Raw genomic sequence first — 26126 nt, 5'->3', positions numbered from 1 at the left:
GCCTCAAAGAAGATGGGAGGGAGGTTCATGACATGTAGCATGCTTGATTTGTGCCTGGGAGATTCTATGGGGTTAAGTGAGATGCGTTGCTGCTTTCTCGTTGTTTGTTTTTTTCCCTTCTGCCCATTCATTTGCTTTCTGATGGTTGGAAACTGGGGAGGGAAAAGAGCTGTAAAAATAAAATCAGGCTGCATATTTGAGGCGCTAAAGGAAACGTTCTCAGGATCCCACGTAGCAAGTTGGAGATGGATGCAAACTGTTCCTGTCGTGTGCCTTAACCAAACCCCCTAAAAGATGCTCTCTCTTGCTGTTTCCCATCCATGCTGCTCTGCATGGCCAGGCAGCCACGCAGCGTAAATGAGGCTTTTCCTTGTCCTCGTGGAGGCTGGGGGAACTCGTTAGTGCTGCAGCAGGGGTGCAGGCTGATCACATGCATCATATTTGGACCGGGGTATTACACCTCTAACTTTGCTGTGTTGTACAGCCTTAAAAATGTACTGGCAGTTTGCTCTGTGATCGGTGAGTGTTGCTTCTCCCCTTATGCTTCAGCTGCTGTTGGTCTGGCAGAAGCCCCCTTATGCCACCCTCTGGAAGGTTCAGTGACTGTACTTGACATGGAATTTTCAAGGGAGAGACTGCAGACTGATAAGCAAATACTTAGACCGTGCTTACTTTAATTATAATTCAAGATTTGATGGTGCAGCATTTCACATTTGGCTTCAGTAAGTACTTTGATTTTGAAATGACAGTGAATACGTGTCCCTGGGAAGGTGTGAGTTAATTCCTTTCCTTAAAGTAAGAGTTAGTAAAGCAGCCTCCTCGATGTCCTCCTAGGTGAGTACTAACACAGCGCATGTTTTGCAGATGAAGTATTTCAGATGTGGTTTATGGGCTGCTATCCACTAGCTATGCATTGTACCAGTCATCTAAATGCGTTCAGGGCTTTCTGAAGTCTGCTCCAGACTCTGGTTTCTATGCCCCAGTGGAAGCTTGCTGCAGCAAGTCTGTTCAGTTGCTGCCTTATCTATCTGGGATGTCTGTGCTGTGCTGGGATTGTGGGTACCTTGGTAGCCACACCAGGGAGGTATGTGCTGCTCATCAGGGCAGGTACAGGAGTTGGTGAGGAAAGCTGGACCTGGCTGGGTTTCTCACTGCAATTCAGTATGCAGTCGGTTGGGGTGAATGCCTTGCTAGGCTTGATTCTTACTTCCCTCACTAAGTATTTATTAAACTTGTTAGGTATTTTTACCGGGACATGTGCACTTAGAAATTTAGGAGCTAAGTGGAGTACTTCAGCCTGGGCACTTTCTTAGGAAGTCCTCAGGTCTCTGTCAGTTCTGCTTCCTTCCCTCTTCTCATGTCTTATCAGGATACATGTGTGGCTTTGCCTCCAAACCCTGCTATTTATGTACTATGTGAGAACTCCAGGCATTGGGCAGACTTTGTTATTACAACTCTGTTTGTTATCAGGCAAGCGAAAGAAACAAACATAGCAATTTTGGCACTTCTCCTGTCATAGTGTGATGGTTTTTTTTGTAACAATCTGGATACCTTTGTGGCTTTAAATAGTAATATTATTGGGTTGAAAAATAACAGGAATTGATGGTTTTCCTTTTTGTTTCCTTATAATGGTGTTTGCATAAAAGCTGGACAGCAGCTCTATTGGTCAAGGAAATTGTGGTCCTTGTACAGCTGTAGCAATAAAGCTGGTGTTAAACCTACTCATTTACAACACCAAACACATTTATGGCATGAAAATGTTTTCTTGGATCCCCCCTGAAACTTACCATGAATCTGGCAATATGAAGCATTGCTTTTGTGCTGTTTAGTTGCTTCCAGGCATTGCTGAAAGCTGAGCTGCTTGCCCGTTAATGCGTGCAGCTGGCTCACTCTTAGTAGGTGAAGCTTGAGCTGTGAACCTCACCAGCGGGCTGCCTGATACTTACATAGAGATTTGCCTGTATCTCCTACACAGAGTTTACAAATCCAGTATGGGGACCTCAGAAAACAGTAGCTGAAATGGAAAGGATGGTTGCTTAAAACTGGTAATCATAGCTTCATCTTCTAATTAAACATGGCTCGTCAAGTGATGGCTGAAGGCATGCCTGCTTTGTTCTTTTTGCTGCTACTGAACCATTCTATTCTGTGCGCTTGTTTGGAGGCGAGATTTTTGCTGAAGGAAACACGGAGTGCCTGAAAAATGCTCTGTGAGTGCAACATAGGATGCTTCTGGGACAGAATACGCTCCTGCAACTTGAGATGTTTGGTTGATTTATTATGAGACTTTACAATAAATGCTAACTCGGTAGTAATTGGATTTGATTTGTGATTCAGCAGTCAGTATAATCTATTGGTGGTGGGTTTATGTGTTTTCTAGCTGTTGGCATCACATGCTTTTCTTTGGCTGCATACCTGACTGATAGCTGCTGACAGAACTCTGAGTAGGAGCCAAAGTGATTTAAAATAGTCTTTTAAAAATGCTGTATGTGTTATTTTTATATATATGCTTAAATACAAGGCCTTTATCAAAGGTGATATGACATCTCCATCTACATGAAACACAGCTTTGGATGTCAGGGAGAGAGAAGACTGTTTTTCCTGGATTTGCAAAAGGAAGAGATAAGCCATTAAAAAACCTCTAAGAAGGGTCACCTGCAGCTGTGGACTGTGTGCATTTGCCTTCAACCTGCATGGGTTCCCTTATCACTGCAGACTCAGCCCGCTGGATGCCACTGTCCCGGATCTTCCTGCCATGCTGAAGGGTGAGCAGAAGAGGCAGCATTAGAAAACGCAGCTGGGGCTGTGCTGTGGGGCTGTGCTGTTGGAGGCTGTGTGTGGTGCGTGTTCTTTGCTTTTTGTTCTTCCCTTGGAACTGTGTCTCTGCTGAGTAATGCTTCAGAGCGAGGCCCAGGCAGCCTCGTGGTGTATCTCAGGATGCTGCAGCTGCAGAGAGCAGTGAGGAGCTCAGTGCTGGTCAGGCTCTTATCCTGTGTACTAAACTGTTACCTCAGCTGTGCTGGCTCATACTGTAAGACCTGCCTTGAAGTAGTGCTGTTAGGAGTTTACATCAGTAGCCTCAAGACTGGAATCTTAGGCCAAAGACGAACAGAGAAGTGGATTTTTTTCCCTGTTATTGCTTCCAACTTCAAACAAACAAATCTTTTCTATAGTGGATGCTTGCCTGAGGAAGGGCTGCAGACTTCTTTTTGCAGCCTACTTTGTCTAGGTTCAAGAGAATGCCCGGCAACACAAAAACGTGTGGTCTTGGATCAAATGAGTTCCCTGAAATAGTGCAGACTGAAGGGCAGATAAACGGCAAATTTCAAAGTGAACTGCCACAAAGCCTGCAATTATTTTCTGTCGCTAGTGAGCTACTGGCTTGTTTTTCTTTTAGCTCATACGAGTCCTGTTCTGTTTTCTGACCTGAACAAATGATACTGGGAGAAGAAATCAAGTCGTAGGACAGGTGGCTCTAAAAGCTGGCAGACAGACGTAGAAACGTGTTTGGGAAGGATGCAGGGAAAAGTCTTCATAGAAACAGCTTCAGGAGTGGTCTTAGTGGGAAGGCAGTGAATCCTTTCTAACACGAAGGTAATGTTGAAGCAGTAATGCACTGTTTTTTGCTGAAATGATTTAATTAGCGTGGGAAACCTACAGCCCACTGCTTCTATTGGTACTTCTATTTAATAGTCTGGTTGTTAGACGGTCAGATTCCTATTTGAATCTGGGGGTAAAACTGCTTTATTTTCCAGGAATAGGTATTTGGACATTTTTCCTGCTTAAAATGTCATTTTCTGTAGAAGGTATCTTAAGACCAAAGTAATAAGACTGGACTCACAGATGGCACCGTGTGGGGACCTGGGAGAGCCCCATGAGGAAGGCTGTGAGCACATCCATTCTACAGACCCATTCCTGCAAAGCCACGTTGTTGGTTGTCTTGCATCACATGGTGGTTTTTCTATTTTAAATAGAATGAAGATGTTCCTTTTGGGTTTCCGTTCCAATTATGGTTCAGTGCACAACTGCAGGAGTGGTTTTAGCAATTTATTCTTCTGGATGAGGTATGGAACTACGGGCTTTATCACTCTGTCATTAGATTTCATGCAGTGCTTTTTACGGGAACAAAAACATTAATCCCAGCATGCCAGGGCAATTTGAATAGTTAATTACAGCATTTTCTGTTTACCTCGAGTTTTTCTCCTTCACTGTATTTTAAGAAACAGTGCTGCTGTCTTCCATCTGGCACCTGGCTGCATTTGTGAAAAGGAAGATGTTGCTGGGTGTTGTGTGTGCTTTGACACGGGAAGCTCTTGGCTCCCTGCCGCAGCTCTACGCTCTGCTTTGTTTCACGGGTTGTAAGAAGGCTGTGGGATGGGTGAGCAGAAATCAAATGCTGTGCATCTGAATCTATGTTGTCTTAAGGTATCATTACAGAAACACTTTTGATGTCTGGGCGTAAGAACATGCAAGTGTAAGTCACTGTGAAGACTTAATTTATGTAGTACGTAACATTGTACTTAAATATCTATTATGCATTATTCTTTTCTTGCGCCTTTGGGCCTGTGTTGCTTGGTTTTATTTTGTTGGTTGTTTGATTTGATTTCTGAGGCAGGAACTCTGCTAAGGGAATCTCACTGCTGTATAGGAGGCAGTGTGAGGCAGCCACAGTGGATTGTAAGCACATCATGGGGTTTGGCATAGGTCAGCTGAAGCCTGGTTGCATGACGAGTGAAAACGTTGTCCTTAATTACATGCAATTATACATGCCTACAGGTGGGATCCAGCAAGTAGTTGCAGGGCCTCTTTCTGGAATATGTGAAAATAGCATTCAAACGAATTGAGCAATTCAGAAAGAAGCTAACCTGGTTTTAGGGCTTCGAGTTTCTGGTGCCAAGAGTATCTTGTGCTACTGGAGCTGTGCAGTCCCACGCTCTGCTCAGCTTGTAGGTGTCTGCCCATGGAAGACTGTGCGCAGCGCGTGTTGCCTTTGGGGATGCACCAACTGGCTTCCGAATCCATTTACCTTATTTGACATTAACAGACAGGATATTTAAATCTCCCGACAGTGGTCTGATGTACCAGTTACATAGATGTCTGCCAGCAAAAATTTGTTCATAATATCAGTTCTGATTGTCAAGGAACTTTCTGATACTTGCTCATTTCACCTTATGCAGATTGTTTTTGTTGTGGGATTTTTTTTTCCCCCTTTAGTCAGCAAATCGTAGGGCAGCAAATAATGTTTTTCAGCAGCTTTCTTTCACTGCCCTTTAAAACTTGAATTTACTTATTTTGCCTAACATGGCTTGAGAGTGATGCATTTTATAAGACAAAAAGCCGAGTTAGGAAAATAAAGTTTCTTGAACATTTGATGTGAAACAAAAATATTTACATAAGTATTTGTCACTGGCTAAGATCTGGATGAACAGACTTGGTGAATTTCAGATGGTTGTTTCAGGGTGGGCGGTTTTGTGGTCTTTTTTTTTGGTTCTGTTTTAAACCTCAGGATCTTTAATAAGATGGGATTTATGGCTGGTGAACCGTGGGACAGAACTTGATTTCATAAGGATCTTGCAGTTTTCTGAAGAACTCTGGAGAATAAGATGCTATTAGCTGCTGTGGGAAACGTGGTTGCCTCTGCACTTGGGAACAGAGGCAGAATGTGCATCCTCCAGAAATACTGCAGCAGCCTCTGTCACAATATGGTATGTTCTGTTTGGCAGCCACCTCGACGCAAAGCAGAGAGGGGGAGGTGAAAGGCTGGTGGTGGGAGGTGTTTACCTTTTCATATCAGTTCCTCTCAATTTGTGTAGGGCTGATCTCAATAAGGGAAGTGTAAAAGTATAGCACCCACAGGAGAGGCAGAGAAGCTGACCTACTGTTGTGGTGGCCCTTTTTGCATCTGGCAAGGGAGTCTGCTGTATGCTGGTGGAATGGAAACTATGGAACGGATGAGTTGGGCTTTGGGAAGTCTGTAATGAGCTGAGGCTTCCTCCACTGCCAGGCAACCTGCTTTCCTTTTTGTTTTATTTCTTTTTGACCATAACTTAAAAAAGGCACTGAAACAATGGAAGGTGGTGGCTGAGTTTACTTCATGCAATGTGATGCACAGAGGATTATTTATGACTCTTAATAGGCTTTCCATCTAAGGGGACAGTGGTCTTCCTTCTAGTTTTTGATAATGTTTCTATTTTATTATCTTTGAATGCATATTACGATAAATAAATAAATAGAGCTAATAAGGGAGCATCAAACTAAAGGGAGCCATCCATCAGTGATATGGATGTGATGTCCCCTCTCCCTCCCACCTGTTATTAAGGTAGTGCAAGTTTGACTTGAACTGTCACTGTCATTGACTTGAGGTGTCATGAGGGTCGTGAAATTTCAGGTGTTTTTTTCTGGAGCTGTTCTCATACAACTTCTGCAAAAGAAATTAGCAAATCACGTTGTTAACAGAACTAAAGCATCAAGATGAGTGCAAAATTATTTAAGTGGGCATAGTAAGGCAAGCTGGGGCTAATAACTTTTGTTTGGGGTAGGAAGAAATCAGTTTGTGGCAATCATTGGACTTCTTGGGTACATTCTGAATTGTTTTGAGGCTGATATGCGTTGAGCTGCATTTACTCCCATATGTGCTGTCTGGTGGTGTTTTGGTGGGGGTGTGTCAAGCTGATGGAAGAGACATCATGAGGCTGGAAATGTTCTAACTGTGTATTTGCCAGTATTAATAATACTGTCTAATTGCTCTGTATTCAGTATTATAGAGGGAACCGAGTACTTAGCTGGAAATAAAGCTACTGCTTTTAATTCCATCTCAACTTTCCTCTTTACTTAAAACTAAGTCTCTAACCTGTGCCAGTAACATCATCCAATTTTGGATCTGTTAAGGAGGTGCTGAGTCAGGAGGTGTCCGAGGTCCTGAAAACAGTGGAACTGAAGTTGCTGAGATGGAAGTTGGGCAGTCTTGGAAAAACCTGGTCTTCCCAAGGAAGAACTTGTGTTTCACTTTCTGTATCACCTGATGAATTGCTATGTTCGGGCAGATGAATTGGTACATATGTTTCTAGTCTTTCTATGGCATTTATTTGTCACGTAGAAGAGATGAAAATTTTATGGAGTTTACTAAGGATAGTTGTAGGCAGAGCGTGCAAAGAACTGAGTACTAAGACTAAGTACTAAGTACTAAGACCATTTAGATCTATCTTGTTGACAAACATTTGTTTGCAATTGTTTTTAATGCTTTATGTCTTCTTGTAGCAAAATCCATTACAGCAGTGCATAATAATAAAATTAATCACTAGGGGTTATATTACAAGCAAACAGGATAAGGTGATTGTTAGTACAGTAGTTTACTTACAGCAATACTGTTTCTTTCTGTCTTTTTTTTATAGTCAGTCTCCTAATCAAATTTTAACGTGCAGTTTGACATTTACACGACATTCACATCTGTAGAAACACTGTTCCCTTTTTCCCATTGCTCAGTTTTGTTTGAAACTGGGTTATGCTCAAAGCTTTAGACTAAGAGATTGTAGAAAGGCATTGGTAAAAAGTGTTGATGGTAACACCTCAGTTGTGATCTCAAGGCTGACTGCAACTGTTTTATTCATTTAGAATGCTGGCTCCTATTTGATATCATATAATTTTTTCTAATTGCACAGACCTGACAGATCGCCTGATTTTTGCCCCTTTGTTGTTTTTACATGAAGTAATAGCATGCTGCTTATTGCTGGCATAGATTTTGGTAACACACTGTTAGCAGCAGCATGTGGTTTCCTAGCAGTAAGTTTATGAACTTGATATTACACTGGGTGGCTCCTGTATTCCTCCCTCTCCCCCCCGGCTCTTTTTTTTTTCACTGAGCAGAAAATGTGTCTTCGGGTATTCAAATGCAGCAAGGCCCCCGGAACAAACCAACATATGTTCTAAATCCAGGTTGTCTGCTGAAGCTGTTTTTCTGCGCTTGGTTAGTCTCTATTTTGGATGGGGCTGTGGGGCTTCGTGATTTGGACGGGGGCATTTACTGTGCCTGTTTGGGGCATGCAAAATGTCTGGCTGAAAGATGAATGCTTGATGGGTTACAGTGTGAGTAAAGCTGAGCAGGTGGGTGGTGGGAACTGGAAGAGCACCAGGCTTGTTTGTGTTGGGAACCTTAAAACACAGGGAAAGAAAGATTTGCAGCATCTTGTTCATAGAGCTATGGAAGTACCAATAGGGACTTCACCAGTAAATCCTATTTTAAACATTTATCAACTTGTGCAAGCTTAGGGTGTCTCTAGAATAAACTAAAAGGAAAGAGAAGTTTGCTCTTCTGTGTTCTAAACTTTCTGCTCAAATCAGAACTGATACATGTGTATGTATTCAATGTATGTAGGTCTCTCCAAAACTAATACCTTGTCTTTATTTGCGTGGAAACCACAACAGACATAAAGAAGACAATAACACTGTTTGATAGAGCAAATCCTCAGCTTCAAGGCACTATTTTTCATCAATCACCACTGTTAGCTGTGCAGTTTTGCCAGTGATAAGAGCTTCATGCCACACTTGTAAGCATCTATAGCAGTGGAAGTGATCCACTGTCACTGTTGACACTGCCAAAATGCATCGTCTGCTACCTCACTGCGCTGTTGTTCACTCTATCCATATATGTTCAGCAAGCATCGACTAATGTCATTGGGTGCCATCTTTTCTATATGGAGGAATTCAATTCTATGCCTTTGTATTTCTGTGTCAGGTGCTATTTTGTTAGACTGCCTCTTTGCCACCATCTATTGCACAACTACAGAATGGAATGGGATATTGGTGGGAAGGTTCGACTTCAGCTGCCATGCCATGAACACCCACCTCTGATGTTATGGACCATTATAATATAATAAGAGGCATTACTTGGAGAGGAACCCTCGTATATTCAAGGGTTTCTTATTTTCCTGCGAAACAGTGGCATCTGCTTAATTTAAAGAAATAAATCCCATACCTTTCATATTTCAATGAGTCTGGAGAGTTGTTGGCACTGAATTGTTCTGCTGTGGCTAGCATGGAACCATTTGGTTTGTTCAAGTGACCTGTGTTACTGTACTGCTCTTGCTGCGGTCCTACATTCTGTGCATCATGTTTTTATAATATATTTGTATTTCATCATTTTAACATCTGTGCTTGCTCTTCTCCTTGGCTGTTATGCAGAGTAAATAGTACAAAAGGCAATACTGTGTACACAAAGGATTTTGTAGCCCTGTTTTACAATTTGGAGAGTGCTTATCAATTGGAGATACTTTGCTTTAAATGTATGAAAAGGGGCCCTGTATATGGGACTGCTTACAGTGGTGTTAAATCGTGTGTTACTATAGTGATGTGGAATTGGGGTGGGGAGAGTGTACAAAAAAAGACCTTGATTTGCTGTTACATACGTTTTTAGATATTATTCCCCCATTTCAACCCTATTGCAACCAGTAACATGTGGGTCGTTCCAGTGCTGCCATATTACTTAGAAAGGGAAAAAGAATCCAAGGAACAAACTTGTTTTATTTTCCATGCTTAAGTGCCAGAGCTGTAAGGAGGAGTGGGGGTGAGGTAGTTATAATGTGCAGTGGTGTCAACTGAGAGCTGGAAAAACACAATAATGAGTTTTGGGCTCTGAAGTAATAAATAATAAGGCAACCAAAATCTGGAGAGTTGTTTTTCGGAAGTTGTTAGAAATGCAAAAATACGTTTCTCAGCTCTGAGTCGTTGTGCTGTCTCTTAGGGATTGTTCGTTAGAACAAGATCTGTTGTGAGCTACCTGTGCACCCTGACTCCTTTTGAGATGGGTAGAATTTCAGAGGAGGCTGAAGGAAGTCTCCAGGGAACGACAGGTCTCCTTTTTCCAAATCTATCAGCTGTTAACTGGTGGGCCACAGTCTTGTTCTCCCCATTCTCTTCTGGTTCTGTTTGAAAACTTTATACTGTATTGAATTCTTAAATGTGTTGCTGTGTCAGGCTTTCACCACTATGAATATAATGCAAGTTTTAGTTCCTCCTTTTATTGCTTTCAAAGTACCTGAAGCTGAATCTGTTCTTGTCTTTTTTTTTTTTTTTTTTTTTAAGCAGAAATGCCTTCTATGTTTGCAGCAAGATTATGAGAAAGTAGATGGGAAATGCTGGACAGAGACTGCCCTTTAAAATATGAAACAAACCCTTGGCTGGATATTTGCAAGAGATCACTTTTTATTAGGCAGCCTCCTGTTCTAAACTCCTGTAAATGCATTGCTCTGCTACCTTCACCTGTACTGCACTCCTTATTAAGCTCTGCCTTCCTCCCTCTCTTGAGTGAGAGGTCGTTTAGAAAATTGTTTCATCCAAGTGCTCAAACAAACAAGTGCGTTTGCTGGTAAAATTCTTGTAGGTCATTGAATTTGTTTGCCTGCTACTGCAGCTTCCAGGCTGAAAATTCCCTTTCACGAAACAGAGCATGTCATGTTTAACGTGCCCTCTTCCCCTCTCAGTGTAAGGCTGACTGCTCCAATAATTGCACCTTTCTCACTTAAAATCTGTAATGTGCAGTGACTGGAGCCCTGTTATGTAGCTTGTTACTCCACCCCAGCAGTAAAATCATCAGGAATTGCTGATGAAGATACAGATCCATCTCTGCTGGGCTCGTGACTGTACCTGAATCAGCCCTTTTCAGGATAGATTTGTGTTGTCTTCCCTTCTTTTTCTCTAAAAGCCTTTTTAGCCCCTCCTGGCTTTGGTTGAGTACCAAGTTGTATGCTACCAAGTAAAGGAGCCCTTCTGCAACCTGAAAGACCAAAAGGCAGGCATTGCTTAAAAGCTCTTGAGAACTCTACTTAGGTGTGGCTTAGTTTCTGTGTGAACAGCTGTCTGCATGGCTGCTGCACCCCCTGGGACTTTGAGCTGGCTTTTTCTGGTGATCAGCAGGGGAGCTGTATCTCTCCAGCTTTGTTCCTTTCCAACCTTATTTTTGTCTTTCCTCAAACAAGTACTCCTAGTTCTTGTTTTCTCTGAATAGCTTGTCCTGCCTTTGTACCATCCATGTACCAAGCACATCCCTGTAGTTGTGATGTATAAGGGGAGTATTGCATCTGCCTCATTTGTCGCTATGTTGGGGGAGTACTTCCTCAGATATGTATTGGGTTAGCCACGTGCTTTTAGGTTCTGAGGAGTGAACTCATTTTGTTTACCCACCCTTCTTTGACTTGCGTGTCTTCTAGCTTAATGTTCCTTTCCAGAGCTATGTATGTACCCGATATGTGAAACTACAGATGTAGTCACTCGCATTTGTGTTTTAACCTTCTTAAATAAACACTTTTTTTCCCTTTTGTATAACTAGCGATATCATACTTTTCTTGAAACACTTCGATCTGCTGCAGCAGAACAATATGCAATTCGTGTGGTGGGGTTTTCTAAAGTGAGCAGGGCCAAACAGGCTATCTCAATTTCAAGTATGAACTTCATGAGTCTTCCCTTTCCACCGCATAGTACTAAATGCCATCTGTGTGCTTGGGTACTTGATTTGTTTGAACTGTGCTTCCTTGTCTATAGATCTTTCCTATAGTTTTTGGTGGGCTCTTTGCTGTGTTTTCTTCTTCCTTTCTGGCATGTTGCTCAGTTTTCTCCCTGTTGGAATAAGTAACTCATTCACTCAGTTTCTGATACTGCACTTCATTTGTCCCAGGGGTACAAGAATGAACTGGGGAAGTGAGAAGTGTGAGGCTGTGCTGAACCATAGGTCATAAATAAGTGACTCCACTGCCTTTGTTGGTTCTGTTCATGGCAATGGAATAGGGATTTTGCATCTCAAATGTGTGTGTATAATGCCATTCTGTTGTTTCAGTTGTAACTTTGCAACAAGCAAAAGACACCTTGGCTCTCTTTGCCTTGGTTTGAGAGCTTTTTCCTCTAACACAAGGTCATGCTATGTAAAACTTTGAGATGTTGCACATTATACAAGGAGAGAGGGAAGAAAACTGGAGGCAAATGCCCTAAAATGGTGCATCACAGAAGTGTGGGTGTGTCTTGGTACGTGTTCATCCACCTAGGCTATTATAAAGCAATTGTATCAGATTTTGATTTTGTTTTAGAAAATTTCATCAAATAAAAGGAGGGGTAATTGAAATTTAAAAAGCACTGTACACAGAAAATGGATTTGGATTTATCCATTGTATGAGGGGCCATACATGGAAAACAGCGCTATTTACCCAACAATTACGGCGATAATCTGAATTTCAAACGCTCTTCCTTGACAGCCATAGGCAGATGTATGTTTTCCTCAGGCTTATTACTGCTTCAGGATTGCAATTAGAGGCCTGGCAAATAGGACAGACAGAGCAACACGAGATGTGCTGCACCTCCCTGTTTAAATTATATTATGAGTTAACAGCAGGGTTACCTCAGCAGTTCTCTGCTCTTCCTCATTTATTGCTTCTGAGAGCCAAGCATTTTTACAGTCTTTTAGTTTTGTACGTGTCTTTAAAGGCCTCAAGAATCAACAATGAGAAGGACCATTAACAACTCAGCTCTGGATTAATGAGCACAACTTGTGTGCTGGAGTTACTGATTTGCTCAGCTGCAGCTGTATTTCTCCATTCCTTCCCTTAAGTTCTTTGCATTCATCCCTTAGCTGTAGTAGCTGTCTTCTCGACACACACTGAAGTGAATATGAGAGAAATTAGTGAACTCAAGTTGAACAGTGGTGGTGAGGTGGTTGCTGCTCTTCTCACTGCTCTCCCTTTATATATGCAGTAATCTTTCTCTCCTTTTAACACGAGCTGCTGCTCAAGCATTGTTACGCAGGTGTCCTCACCTTTGTGTTCTTCAGGTGTTGGAAATCCTTTTCACAGAGGCATTTTTTTCATCTTAATTCCTCCACAAAGGTTATGAAGAAGAGTTGGAGCAGTTAAATTGCATCTCTTCTTTTTTCCCTCAGCACCTTGAAGATGCTTCTTCCCATTAAACCCGCCTGTTTATTGTGGTAGCTTTCTAGACTGTTATGCTTCTGAGACGAGAAAGCAGTTCAGAGTTTGTCCTATTTGTATAGCACAAAGCAGTTCTTTCTGTGTCTTGATAAAGCAGCTTTATGCAGGGGCTCCATCAAGATTTCTTTGTATTAAAACAGTCGTGCATTTGTTTTGACCTTCGTTTTATCAGATGCTTTTGTGTGGTATTAGGAAAGCTAAAGGATATAAATTAACAATAGCTGTGAATAATACTGTCTAAATTGAAGATAAAATGGGAGATGATAAACCATCAGTGAATGCCCTGAAATATGGTGCTTATACCCTTTTTTGATATATTGCATTTTTCTGAGCTCAGACAAATGTTTATTCCTTGAAAGCAATTTTGGATTCATTTATCTCTGCAGAATATAACTTCACCCTGCAAAGTCTCTTGTGACTAAAATATTGTTTTTAGAGAAATGAATATATATATATGAAATAACCTTAAGCTCATTCTCTGCTGCTTAAATCTTCTGCTGTGCTGTGAGTTTTATGAGTTGGAGCCAGGAAGGTTTTAGGGTGCTGATGCTGAAGCGAGACCTTAGCAAGGATTGCCTAGTTAAACTAAGGATTGAGTTGATGAAACTCTGCAGGAAAAGAATATGAAACTAGCAAGACAGTTTCTTTGATGTCAGTGTTGATTTCCATAGAGATTCTCATTTGAAGACATTGCTTAAATATGGACTCGGTATTTGTTGGTTGTCTTGTTTTTTAATTAAACTAATTCTGATGTTTGCGTTTCTTGTGTTCCAAGTTGTGCTCCCTTCACTTACAGACATAACGTGTGGGTGCTGGCAGATTGCAGTGTTTTGTAAACTCGAGAGGAAGTAAGTAGGCTGCACTTCCTATCTCAGAACCTTGGTTTTGTGTTGGGCTTTTTCCTCCTTTTTCTTGAATATGACCTGTGTGCTGTCCCAAATGGCATTGAACAGATTGCTCGTTACTTGTTGAGCCATTGGTCTTGGTATTGGTGAGTGACATCCCTACATTTGTCTGCATTTCAGTATTTTTCCTCTCAGAACAACTAGAAAACAGTAGCGTTTCCCCAGAAACAGCTCGGTAGATGCAGAACGCTTCCTGTTGCCACCCACCATTAAGATGAAAAGAAGAATGATACTTTTAACCAGAAACATTGGAAGGGGCTAAATATCAGGGAAAGACAATGTAGCAACAACTGCAAACAAGTACAGATTCAGAAAGTCAAATATCTTGTTAAATCTCTGCAGAAATCAATAAGCGTTTTTGAGAATGGTGGTATCGAATGTTCTATATTGAGAAATACTTCTGTCCCTGGAAGTTTGGTGTAAATAACTACAGTAGAGCTGCAGATTAATTTTGAAGTGACTTTCCAATGCCTGGACACAGAGAAGTTGGGGATGTGTGTCTGGCTGGAATTCCCTTGCTGTTCTCTTGCCTGGATTTCCCTGCAGCACGCTGATACCTTACAAAGGATGGGCAGCTCCCCAGATGGTCGCACACCTTGATGTTTCCTGGAGGAGCCTGCATCATCCATCACGCTTCTCAGCCTGAGCACAGATAACAGCAGCTGCTGCTGGAGGCAATGAGTGCCTGCCTGGTGCTCCACGGGCATTTACCTTGCAAGTACTGCATCAGGTAACTGCAGGCTTTTTAGGGACTTGCACAGAGCCTTTAAGTCAGCTAATAGGATTTTCAGCGTTACCTTGCCCTAGAAGTGTTAGCGCTCTGTAACAGAAGAGTAAATTACACTGTTTCTTCAATTTTTATTAGTAGAACAGCCTTCTTGTGACAAATGTGTTTACTGTGTGAAAAATGTTCAGTTGGAAGCATTAATAGATGCGATTGTGAGATGATACACAGCCCTCTTCTCTTCCTTCCACCTGCCAGCTTCTTGTAATGAAACGGCTGTCTGACCGGTGCTGCTGTAAGGAAAGAAAGAAGAAAACCTTAGAAAGTGACTCTAGTTTCCCACTGTCACCATTAGTCCTAGCTGCATGTTTTTAGTCCTTGATAATCTTAAAGCTGCAGTTCATTTCTGAGGGAAGGGTAGGCTTCCAACAAAGTGCTTTAGGCTGGAGGTGGGCAGCTGTATCATTTCAAGCATCTCTGGCCTTCACTTCTGCTGTGCATTCAGTGGAAGTGGAATATCTGCTTGGTGGGCAGAAAAGAGACTTGTGGTGGGATTTGGACTGGAAAATAAGCCTGTGTGAAGGGAACAGATTGCACAAGTCTACCGCAGTAAGAGTTGGAGCACGTGCCAAGCTGCATGTGATGGACTAATATATCATTTTTCTGTAGTGAGCAGATTATTGTAGGCCCCATAGAGAAGTGTATGTTTCTTCACCTATAATAGTTGGTGATGATGCAGATCTGCTGATGACTGGAAATATTAATTTGCTGTAAAGAGAATCTGCTTGTGTTGCACTGAGCGTGTCAGAGTTGAGTAGGAAGTTAGAGGATTGTATATCATAAATAACAATGATACTGGGACATGCATTGTTGTCATGCTAATTAAAAGAACAAGTTAGCATTTCTTGTCTGTTTTACCTTGAATTGAGTTGAAAGGATTTTTTGTTCCAAGCTAACAGCTTTATGTTGTCTAACACAATGGAAAGTTGATGAGTATTAGAAGAGAGTGGGATGCTGTAGGTTCCTCACCACCAGAGAGGAAGGGGAAAAGACTACTGGTGATGAACAGGTACATATCTCCATAGTCTTCCAGCATTCCTTTGCAGACGTGAGTATTGTAAAACATCAGAAGGCTTTTTTCTTTGGTGTAAGCTTTACTTTCTCCTTGGAAATTCTGGGAAGGCCTATAGCACTAATTAGCATGAAGGCCATATGCTTCTAGACTGAACGTGCTATCCAGAGAATTGAACTGGTTGATCCCGAGTTGGAGAGGGAAATAGTCCAGGAACTAACAGGGGTGTTGAATCTCAGTTTGCAAATCATCTTGGCCTGACCTCCTGTTTGTGGTGCAATGCTCTTTTCCACACAGATGCTCTGCATTGAGCCTGAGAGCTTGGATTCAAACTGCAGTGCGTTGATCGGCAGAACAGCCAGTCTGAGGCAGGCCGAGAGCAGCATCAGCCTTTTAATCCCCTCTCTTGGTGGTGACAGTATGGTACTTGTTTCTCAGTTTCTGTAGGCATCCTGAGCGTATACGCTTATAAGCAGCCGGAGCATTGCGTGCATTTCTCCACCTATGAAGACAGCCATTTCAATTTGTCCTTTTTGTTCTTCCTTTCAAGGCAGAGTATTGCAGCTGCCCATTGTTGTGATTTTCAGATAACAGTGCTGCACAGCAGTACAGCCAGCAAGCAGAAAAAGCAAAGATATGTTTGAGCAATCCCTTGTGCTCCCCAAGGCAAAATCCTTGGTTTTGAGCTCAGGATAAATCAGCAGCTGTTAATCAAGAGACCAGCGTGTGTTCCCTTCTCCCACTATGTGTAGTGTTTCCAGTAGTGCTGTTGGTTTGATACTTGGGAAAACTGAGTCCCAGCTCTCTCAGCCTGTCCTCACAGGGGATGTGTCATATTCCAGTCACGTCTTGAAATGCCGTGCTGTTGTTTCACCTTGTGCCTTAATTTAAATTATTCTGTGTAAAACCTCTGAAAACAACAGTAAGATATGGCTGTAAATGAAACCACTGTGTAGCATTAACTTTTTTCCTACATCATTTCTTGTTAGTACAGGGAAGCTCTGTTAAAGTAGACAAACCTATTGGTAGATGGTCCGAACCGCAGTGTTTAAGCACTAAGTAAGATCAAAATAGAGATGAGATAGTAATAGTTAACTTCAAAGGTCTTCCATTGCAAACTGAATGTGTATGACAGTACATCTGTACAACCTTATCTATGCTTTGCTGACTTGCACAGTCATATATGATGCCTTATTGTTGCAGTCCATGAGTAGTGTTTTCTGCGATGTTTCACATCCTTTCCGCTTGTGGCACCGCTTCTATACTGGCTGGTCTCTCACCAATATGGTCATGTTGAATGGGAAGAGTTTGGACAAACTTTTTCATGGTATTTATCCTATTTTGATGTGTTCTTGGTTAATTACACAAATTTCTACTGTGTAAGCTGTGGGCGCTATGCTGTTGTGCTTCTTTCTGAAAGGGTAAGCGTTTTCTTCTCCATTTGGCTTATGGTGTTATTGCCTAGTAACTAATTTGACTAAAGAAGCATGAGAAGGTTGCAAAATCTTCATAGAATCATGGTGTTTAAGAAGCTGGCTAGCTCAGTGTGTGCTAATCTGCACAAGGTTCTAGTATTACATCTGTTGTGTGTACCATCATCTTGAATGTAGAGGTGATTACCCAATAAAATATGAAATATGAAAATATGAAATTGAGCTTTCACAACCCGAAGATACAGATACAGGTGAATGCTAGAGCAGGAAAGCCAAGGTGTGAGTTTGGGTCCACGTGGAGAAGAGCTTAGAGTTTGCTGATTGAATGTATTCTAGGAGATGATCCTTCTCCATCTGTGTTCTCTCAGTGAGGAATTGAAAGCTGCAGCTGTATCTTTGTGACATAGCTGCTAATTTTAAATTATAGTTTAATAGACATGGAAATTAACAGTATAAAGGTCTTAAGTCTGTTCATTTCACTGCTTTTTGATGCTTTATTTAGTAATTGCAAGCTTTACTTGAAATAACTGACCAACTTGACATGAAGGAAATTGATTCAGAACTTCAATCTTGCTGCTGCCACGCACTGTTAACTTTGTCTAATGGAGGAGTCCCAGAGCAATCTCATCTCTAGGAGAGCAGCCACAGACATGCTGAGATGGGGAAAGCTCTGTGAAGGGGATCTTCAGTGCAGTGAATGCCAAAATGGTCATGTAAATAGCCCCTCCCTACCATGTGGCGGATGTGGGCTCATTTTCAATGAGAATACCCCTCTTGCTGATAGGAATTCTTGCTCTGTGTCTGCTTGAATACTTTATGCTAGAGATAATAATGGCAAGCACAAACATTTTCAGTCCTTGCATGTCTGGTCAGATTGTTGGGTGGATATGAGCCAGTGATCACACTCTGTTCCTGTTCTACTGGTTGGGATCTCAGAGGTAAATTGGTGAGGTAGGACCTCAACATCACGAGGCTGGGACCCTGACTGTAATGTCCTCTGAAATGCTGCATGTCTTATTGTAGGACTGATTGAGTTGGAAGGGATCCTTTAAGACCATCTGGTCCAACTCCACTGCAGTGAACAGGGACATCTGCAGCTACATCTGGGTGCTTAGAGCCTTGTCCAGAATGACCTCAGGTGTAGGAGATGATGGGGCATCCACAGCCTCTTTGGGCAACCTGTGCCAATGCTTCATTATCCTTATTGTAAAAAAGCAAAACAGAACAAAACAAAACAAACTTCTTCCCTTCTGTCTACTGTAAATCTCCCCGCTTTCAGTTTGAAATGATTTCTCTTTGCAGTGCAGGGAATGTGACTGGTGATGCTGCTTGTAAGAGCCCACCCGGTAGAGCCCGGAAGGTGCTGCAAGAGTTAAAGCAGAGATTTCTGCATCTGGGCTTCGCATACAGCAGCAGATTAAAAGTGAGACAGTTGAGAAGGAAGTCATAAATGTGATGTCTCTTTCTCAGTAGTTCAGGGATATTGGGTGAGCTTACAAATCTACAGGTCTATCAGTGCTAGGCAAGTTGGTTGAACCTTTAGTAAAGGCTTGAATTGCCTGATGCACAGAAGTAGAGAAAAAATAGAGAAGAATTTGTGTGGATTTTGTAGCTGGAAGTTGATCTTACTGCAATTATTGAGGTCTTTGAGGGGATCAGGTATGGCTGTGAGAATACCAAGGGGAATAAGAACAAAGATTGTTGCACTGATACAAGGTGATTAAAAGGTAAGAAATGAAATTTAGAAATAATGAGTCGACTTCCAGAATGCAGAGTAGTCACTGGCAGAGCTGTTCCTCATTGCTTTGAAAGAAGGAAATACAGATATGCCGGTGATTGCTTTTCAGGTAGGGAAGATGAGTGCTAATGGTGAGGAGCTGCACAGGGCCCTGAGAGTATCAGATGGCAGCATAATAAGAGAGCAGATGAAATTCAGTATAGATAAACGTTGAGTATTGTGTGCAGGAAACCTAATTATTACAAGAAATCTGGGCTCTGTTATCGCTTAGGATCTTTGTGTTAAACCAGGGAACTCTATGAACGTATCATAGCAGTGCTTGACAGCTGTCAAAAAGTCAGCTCAAGTGCTGGGATTATTAGAAAAGGAATGGAAAGCAGAAGGGAACATTGTATGGCTGCATAAATCTATGTGTTGCTTGCATCTTTGCACAGCTGTCAGCATTCCAATCTTGAGAAGAGTTGTGGTGGCAGTGGAGGTAATTCAGAGATAGGTGAGAAGCATTGTCTGTATACAGAATGGTGTCTGTGCTGCACAGTCATATGGGCTGTGCTTGTCAGGCTACAAAACAAGTGTGGGGAGCAGGAGGGAGAAAAGGAGCATGCTAGAGGTCTGTGATTCTATGAGTGACATGGAGAAGTTGAACAGAGAAATGGTTTATTTTTAGGGAGGACCTGGAAGGTGCCTTAAGTAGCTAAGAGATTTAAAATGGTGAAATGAGTTGAATCTTCATCCATGGCACATGCTGGTTTGTGTGGGGCTCTGCTATGAAGTGGGAGGGTGAGAAGTTGTACTGTGTGCGCATGAAAGCAAATGGAGAAACTGGAAGTTCACTGAGATGGCTGCAGATCTCTGAAGTCTGGGGAATACCAGAAGAGTAATACCCGCGTGCATTGCTCTTAGTAGCTTCCTGAAGCCTTTACTCTCTGCCATTATTGGAGTCTAGAGGAAGAGAGAGAAGAGTCTAGATGTTTGTTTGGGTCTTGTTGATTCAGGTGAATTTATATGGCATCCAAGATGTCATCTTTGCTCTCCCCCTCAGAAACACCAGCCTTAGTATTGAAGCTTTTTCTTCTTCTAAATGAGAAATTATGGAGTGGTTGGTCACTGCATTAATTTCTCTTTTAGTGCTTTATTATTTCAAGAAATCCTTCTGTTGAGTAAAATTGGTTCATAAATGCTTCCTGTATGGAGACAGAGCACAAGTGTCTTAAGGGACTTGCTTCTGGAAGCGTAGGCTTTGCTGGTTCTCTACTGGCTGGCCAGCATTGATTGGCATCAATACCATTTTCTGGGGATAATTAGAGCTGTGCAGTAAGGCAGAGACATATGTAGCTACCATCTGATACTGGCAACCAGGCAGCCTCAACCTGCCTTCCGAGTCATCCTAACTGTGTGCTCATCCTAGTGAGTCAGAAATGCTTATTTCTTAAACCTGCTGTACCAGAATTCAGTTGTGAACATGGTGCACTCTGAGTAGCTAAGGCTTGTATTTCCATCTGCAGTTGGCCCATGCTTCCTTAACTTGCCTAAACAGAGTTGCAGTGATTTTCAGCTGTCTGTCCAAAAGAAGTTTCTAGTCTTTACAAACTGTATTTTTGAACAAGAAATAGGAAAAAAAAAGCTTGGTTTTCTTCAGGCAAAGCAAGTTGAAATAGCTTGTGTCCCAGTCAGTGAAGCAGAGAGCTTTCCACGTGAGGCCAATGTGTTATGGTTGCGCTGATCCTTAGCAGGCTGCTGCATGGAGTTAAATTAAATTAAAAACAACCTTAAAACAGGCTGGAAATGCCAATTAAGGTCTGTGAGGGCTGACAGTTAAACACAGGCTATTGAAATTGTCCTTTGGCATTGTGGCTGCTTTATGAAGACGGTGAAATCAATCTTTGTGTGCATTTCTTTACTGTGTCGCTTTACATTGAAACAAAAGCTTGGCAATCCCTGAGAATTCTACTTGAGGTTCTGTCACCATTGTGGAGTATTGTAGATATTTAGTGTGTCCATTTGTCTGTGCTTTGCCTCTGGGAATCAGGAGCACCCTGTTAGGAAACCAGCTCTTGGCATCTTGAAAGTGTTGAGAATTAGAAAAAAGCTTTTCATTTTCCTTGCCTGCCTTCATGAGGAAATCCTTTGTACGTGCTTTTTGTTCTGGATTGTAGTGCCTTAAGCTGTGTTGGAATGGCTGCTTTTGCTTACAGAAGGGACGACTTTAACCTCATTGCAGCCTAAAGGGAGCCTGTAAACAGGAGGGGAGCCAGCTCTTCGAAAGGGTAGATAACAGCAGGACAAGGGGAAATGGTTCTGAGTTGAAGGAGGGAGAATTTAGGTTGGATGTCAGGGGTAAGTTTTTTAAGAGTGGTGAGGTGCTGGAACAGCTGCCCGGAGAGGCTGTGGATGCCCCGTCCATCCCTGGAGGTGTTCAGGGTTGGGTTGGATGGGGCCCTGGGCAGCCTGGGCTGGTATTACATGTGGAGGTTGGTGGCCCTGCCTGTGGCAGGGGGGTTGGAGATTAGTGATCCTTGAGGTCCCTTCCAACCCAAGCTATTCTATGATTCCCTTGACTCAATACTTGTGCTTTTTTGCCCTGTTAATCCCTGTTATTTACTTAAATATTACTTAAATGCAAGTGAGAAATGTTGAAAAATGAGGGACGCACCCTGAGTAACTCAAATAATTAGTAGTGATATTGGAAAATATATATGTATTTTCTTGAGCGAAACTATCTCTGTGGGTGTATTTCATAGGGTTCTGGTTTGGCATAGGTGATGTCAAGAAGCATATGAAGGCAGGCTGGCTCAAGCAGGTAGCAAAGCATAGTCTGGTTTCTGAAAGACCCTTGAAGTGCAGCAGCAGTGCTATGTGGCTGTGGGAACTCCTCCAGGGACAGCTAACTGTAGCAGCAGTAGCAAGTTCAATAATATTTTCCCAAACTCTCCTAATTAAAACAGCAGGGGCTCTTATGAAAATTCTGTGGGAGAAAAGAGATTGTTCTTGTAAATTACACTCTATATTTGGAATGGTTAAAAAAAAAAAAGACAATAAAATAAATATCTTGTTCCTGTTGGGAAGGAGAAGTACAATTGTATGAGGCTTTCTTTGCCTCAGTCATCCCTTCAGCTCTGCTCCTCAGTTCACGTCACACTGTGCTGGAAATAAGGCTTCGTATCCTCTGCTGGAGCCAACTGCACCATTGCATTTGCTCTGGGTGCAGAGCAAGGCCTGGTACGTCTGCATGTGTATGTTTGGAGTCAGCCTGATCCTTAAAAATCTGGGTAAGATGAAACAGATTGGAATTGTTCTCTCTGGATTCCTGCTTTGTTCTGACCAATTGCAACCCCCTGCTGTTTAGTTACCTGGCTTTTTTAACCCAAAGTGGGGGGTGGTCCTAGCCTGTCTGTTGGGATGGAGCAGCACAGCAGGTGCCTGAGCAGAAGGATGGCTTTGTGACGTCTGGCTGTGACTGAGTGATGTGAGGAATGGGAGCCCATCTGCACGCTGCAGCTGTGGGGTAGAGGGTAAGTGAAACAAAGGAACAATTGAGTCAGGTTATGAGTTTGACTTATTTCTTTTGTGCTTATGGATCAGGTGAAGGGACTGCTATTCATGGGTAGAAAGTTGTGAGTACTTCAGAGCAACATTGTAACCTCTGTCTTGGGCTACAAACAGCTTTTGTGCTGAGTCGATTCAGATTTAAACTTAGCCTTGCAGATTATGTGAAAGAACGGCCACCACTGAGTTCATTTTACCTGAGGTGAATGAAGGAGGAAATGACTGTTGTTGCCATAGAGGCAGTAAGAAATTTTGTTGCTAATCTCAACAGTCTGAAATAGGAGGATGCTATAGCTTCACTTGTGGTTTCAGATCCAGCTCTTAACTAGGTAGATTTGCATAGTCATTGACAAAATAGACATTCTTTTTCTTCGCATTTTATTTGTGCAGGCTTTAATAACTTGTCACTCAACATAGCATCAGCAAAATACAGTTCTTCTCTTTCAGATATGTGCTTTGCAGCTCTGTTCCTGATAAATGAGGCACAGAAAATGCAGCGAGAGATGTAAATGTGTTAGTCCAGCACTGAGATAAAACTTAAACAAGTGCTTAGGAATCATTTGAGGACGCATGCTTTGACACAGGGTATTTTGGGATGCATACTTGAAGTGTGGTTGTGCACTTTCGGTAGCTAATGAACAGCTTGAAGGCACTTCATTGGAGCATCCTCACCATGTCACTGCTGGTTGGTACTTGATGCTTGTTGTGAGGTCACAGAATCATAGAATCGCAAGGTTGGAAAGGACCTACAAGACCATCTAGTCCAACTGTCCTCCCATTACCAGAGAGAATTAACCTTTCCCTCTCATGTTCAAATGCAGCTATGCTTGCAATTCTAAGGTTGCTTTCTTCTCTCCTGTTCTGTATAATCTTAGAAGGGTTTTTTTGTTGTTTTTTGGCAGAGGATACTTCCAAAAGCTCTCTGCCTCCCTTGTTAAGACACCCTGCATTTCCTCTCCTGCTGGCATAGATGCAGTGACAGTTCTGGAGGCAGTATACTGCTGTGGAGTCCTGAAAATGTAAAATGGAGCACAGTGTAATCTGCTCAAGGGAGCCATGCTTCCGAAATAAAAATGATTTCTGAGTTCTGGATGGATGAGGCTGTTCCAGGCTGAATCTGTGAGATTAGCTGGGAGCCTGATCTCATCCTCTGGTACAGCTTAGTATTGCCGTGTTTGCAGTGAGGGCGTATTTTAGCAAGATGTAGAAGTACCTCGTACGTTTGCTGTCTCTGTGTATAATGTTTTTTTTTATATATTCTTTGTAGCAGAAGTGTCATTATTGTTTATTTTTTTCTAAAGATGGAATTGTAGTTGGTGTGTGATTGGTCTGCTGCATTAGAGTGCTCTGTGCCCATCTGGAATAAAACAGCTGGCTGGCTGTGGGGAGAAGCTGATAGGAACTGAGAGTCTGTAGAAGTTGACAAACTAACTTGTGACTTTAAACGCTGGGATCAGATTTTGTCCACTGCACACAAGAAGAGCAGGCGGGAAGGTTGGTATGAAGATGGGAGGCACACAAAGAACAAGTGTGTCCATTGCATGTGAGACTTTGCACACTTGTCCATCTGAACTTCTAGAAGGCACTTCCGTGGTCATCCAGAGGCTTTTAGTCAACAACTGCCAAGCTGGTAGACAAAGTCTCACCAAGCCTCAGTCATTAGTCTTATGCTTTCACAATATGAAATGCAAAGAAAACCTTTCTTCAGTAGTGTTTCTTGTCACTGGTCCCATTTCTGCTACAAAGATACTGTAAACAGTGATGCTGCTTTCTGAAGAGTTGCTCAGTTCTCAGCAGAGATCTCAAATGCTGCTGGTTGAATTTGAGCTACGATAGCAGTGAGTATGAAAACGCTGCTTTAGATGACTTAGCACTGTCACCTTTTAGTAAAGGTGTGTAATCATTAAAACATGAAGATGTGTTTACTGTAATAGCTGTAATGAGTGTGGCTGGTCTTGCAAATTTACTTTAATAAATGCCTATATCCAAATTTTAATTGCATATACTGCCGGTGTTTCAGAGCATGGGATGTATCTGTTGTTATTCATGGAGAAACCTTGGTTTTGGTGCATGCTCTCAGGTCTGTGGTTACAGAGAACCTGAATTCTCCTTATAGGCCTGTGGTAGTTTGATACTTCTTCACTGAGGAATTCATCCGGAGTCATTGGTTTGAGAGGGCTGCTTCTGCTGCAGGGAAGAGCTTTGGAGAAACAGCTGTGTCCTTGTGTGAGGTTGCAGGATGTATATCCTGCCCATATGATTTGGTTCACATACAGTGAACCCCAAACGAAGTAAGATATGACTCACCTAAGACCATTTTGTAACTGGATTAACTGAAAACAAAAGAAACAGAGACTGATTTTTCACCTGCCTGCTTAGAAGTTTGCATTCTGTTCTTACTGTTTCTTGGTCTTTGGACTGCAATAAAAATACCATCCAATTGATGTCCAAGTTTGTTAGGATGAAAAGTAACGGGGGATGAAAGACCTGTGTTTTTTCAAGTTGCCTTGAGAAATTCTTTCTGTTGGGGTGTATTTGTCAGCACTAAAGGGCTCAGATTTCAAATGCTGAATTACTTCAAAAACAAGAAGGCCAAGGAATGCATATATCTTCAGTGTAAAGTCTGAGCAAGTCAGTAATTTTCGCAGCAGAGAACCAGGATAAAGCTGGCTGTTCGAAAAGAAAAACATCATTAGGAGATGTAAGCTCAGTAATAAGCTTGTCAAAAATGCATTTGTAATCATTCTATGGATGGAGCAGGGATGAGGCTATAATACTTCAACCAATGAAACGGGTGTTGTTCTCTGCAGTTTTCCAGTCAGAACTGTGAGCCCTAGCAGGGAGAAATAAATACGTACTCAAAATGAAGCAGTATTCCAATAAGGTCATAAGTAGCATGTGTGAAACGTGATCAGTGTGACACAAAGAGGTGCGACGCAAAATGAACCACTGTGTTCTTGAAGATGTTCAGCTACACAGAACGAGGAGCGCTCTGCTGTTCTATCAGCAGCTACGTGGAAGTGGTGTTTGAATTGAAGCTTGGCTCTGCTGTTATTGAAGTGTAGATGGGAAATGATGCAAAGCCCAAGATGGAATTAAATGATTGGAAACACCCTCAGAAGGTGGGAGGCAGGAGTATGGAATTCTTCCTTCCTTTGAAGGAAAGGAAATACCTGTAAGAAAAGTGAAAAAAGTAAAGCCATTTGAAATCACACCTCTTGCAGTCCAGTGTTTGCTGCTGTACCCAAGTGCCTGAACATGCATCCGTAAGAGGATGAGATCCCCACGGTGCATTTAGTCAGTGATGGTAGGCAGCTGCCAGCAGGACACAGGGCAGCTTTGGGGGAACTGCTTGAAGCTGTCTGCTGCTTTTCAGTCTGCAGAAAAGAGATGAGAGGGAGTTTTCCATTGCAAAATGTAGTCTTGAAAGTGTATCTTCAGATTAAAAATCAAGACTGATGGCTTTTTTAGTAAATACTGTAAGCTTTTGTTGTCTCTTTACAGCATAGTTGTTGGAGTGCTGGTCTGAGTATGTTGTAAAACTTCATCTTCAATTATTTTTTTAACTAGTTTGTTGGTTTTTTTTTTAGAGGGGAGAAGGGGGGGGAGGGACAAAACAGAAGGAAACTGGAATTGTTTGGTAAAAGGGAAGGTATTTGTGTCCTTTGAGAAGATTCTAAGTTTGCTTTGGGTATCTGCCCCTTCTGTGTAGCCTTGATTTAATTTGGCAGCATGGGGACCGTGTG

The 26126-nt window shown here is 42.1% G+C and overlaps 1 protein-coding gene across 21 annotated transcripts in view; it reads left to right on the top strand.

Moving 5' to 3' along the window:
- PCDH15 (protocadherin related 15) overlaps window positions 1-26126 on the top strand; it is a 528749-nt gene that overhangs the window by 1470 nt on the left and 501153 nt on the right. The gene's annotated exons all lie outside the window — the stretch shown is intronic.

Source organism: Coturnix japonica, chromosome 8 (genome assembly GCF_054131305.1).
Source record: "Coturnix japonica strain WE chromosome 8, WE-NBRP24, whole genome shotgun sequence".
Lineage (NCBI taxonomy): Eukaryota > Metazoa > Chordata > Aves > Galliformes > Phasianidae > Coturnix > Coturnix japonica.
Note: the sequence above shows the minus strand (reverse complement) of the source record. Positions and strands in the feature narration are given on the sequence as shown.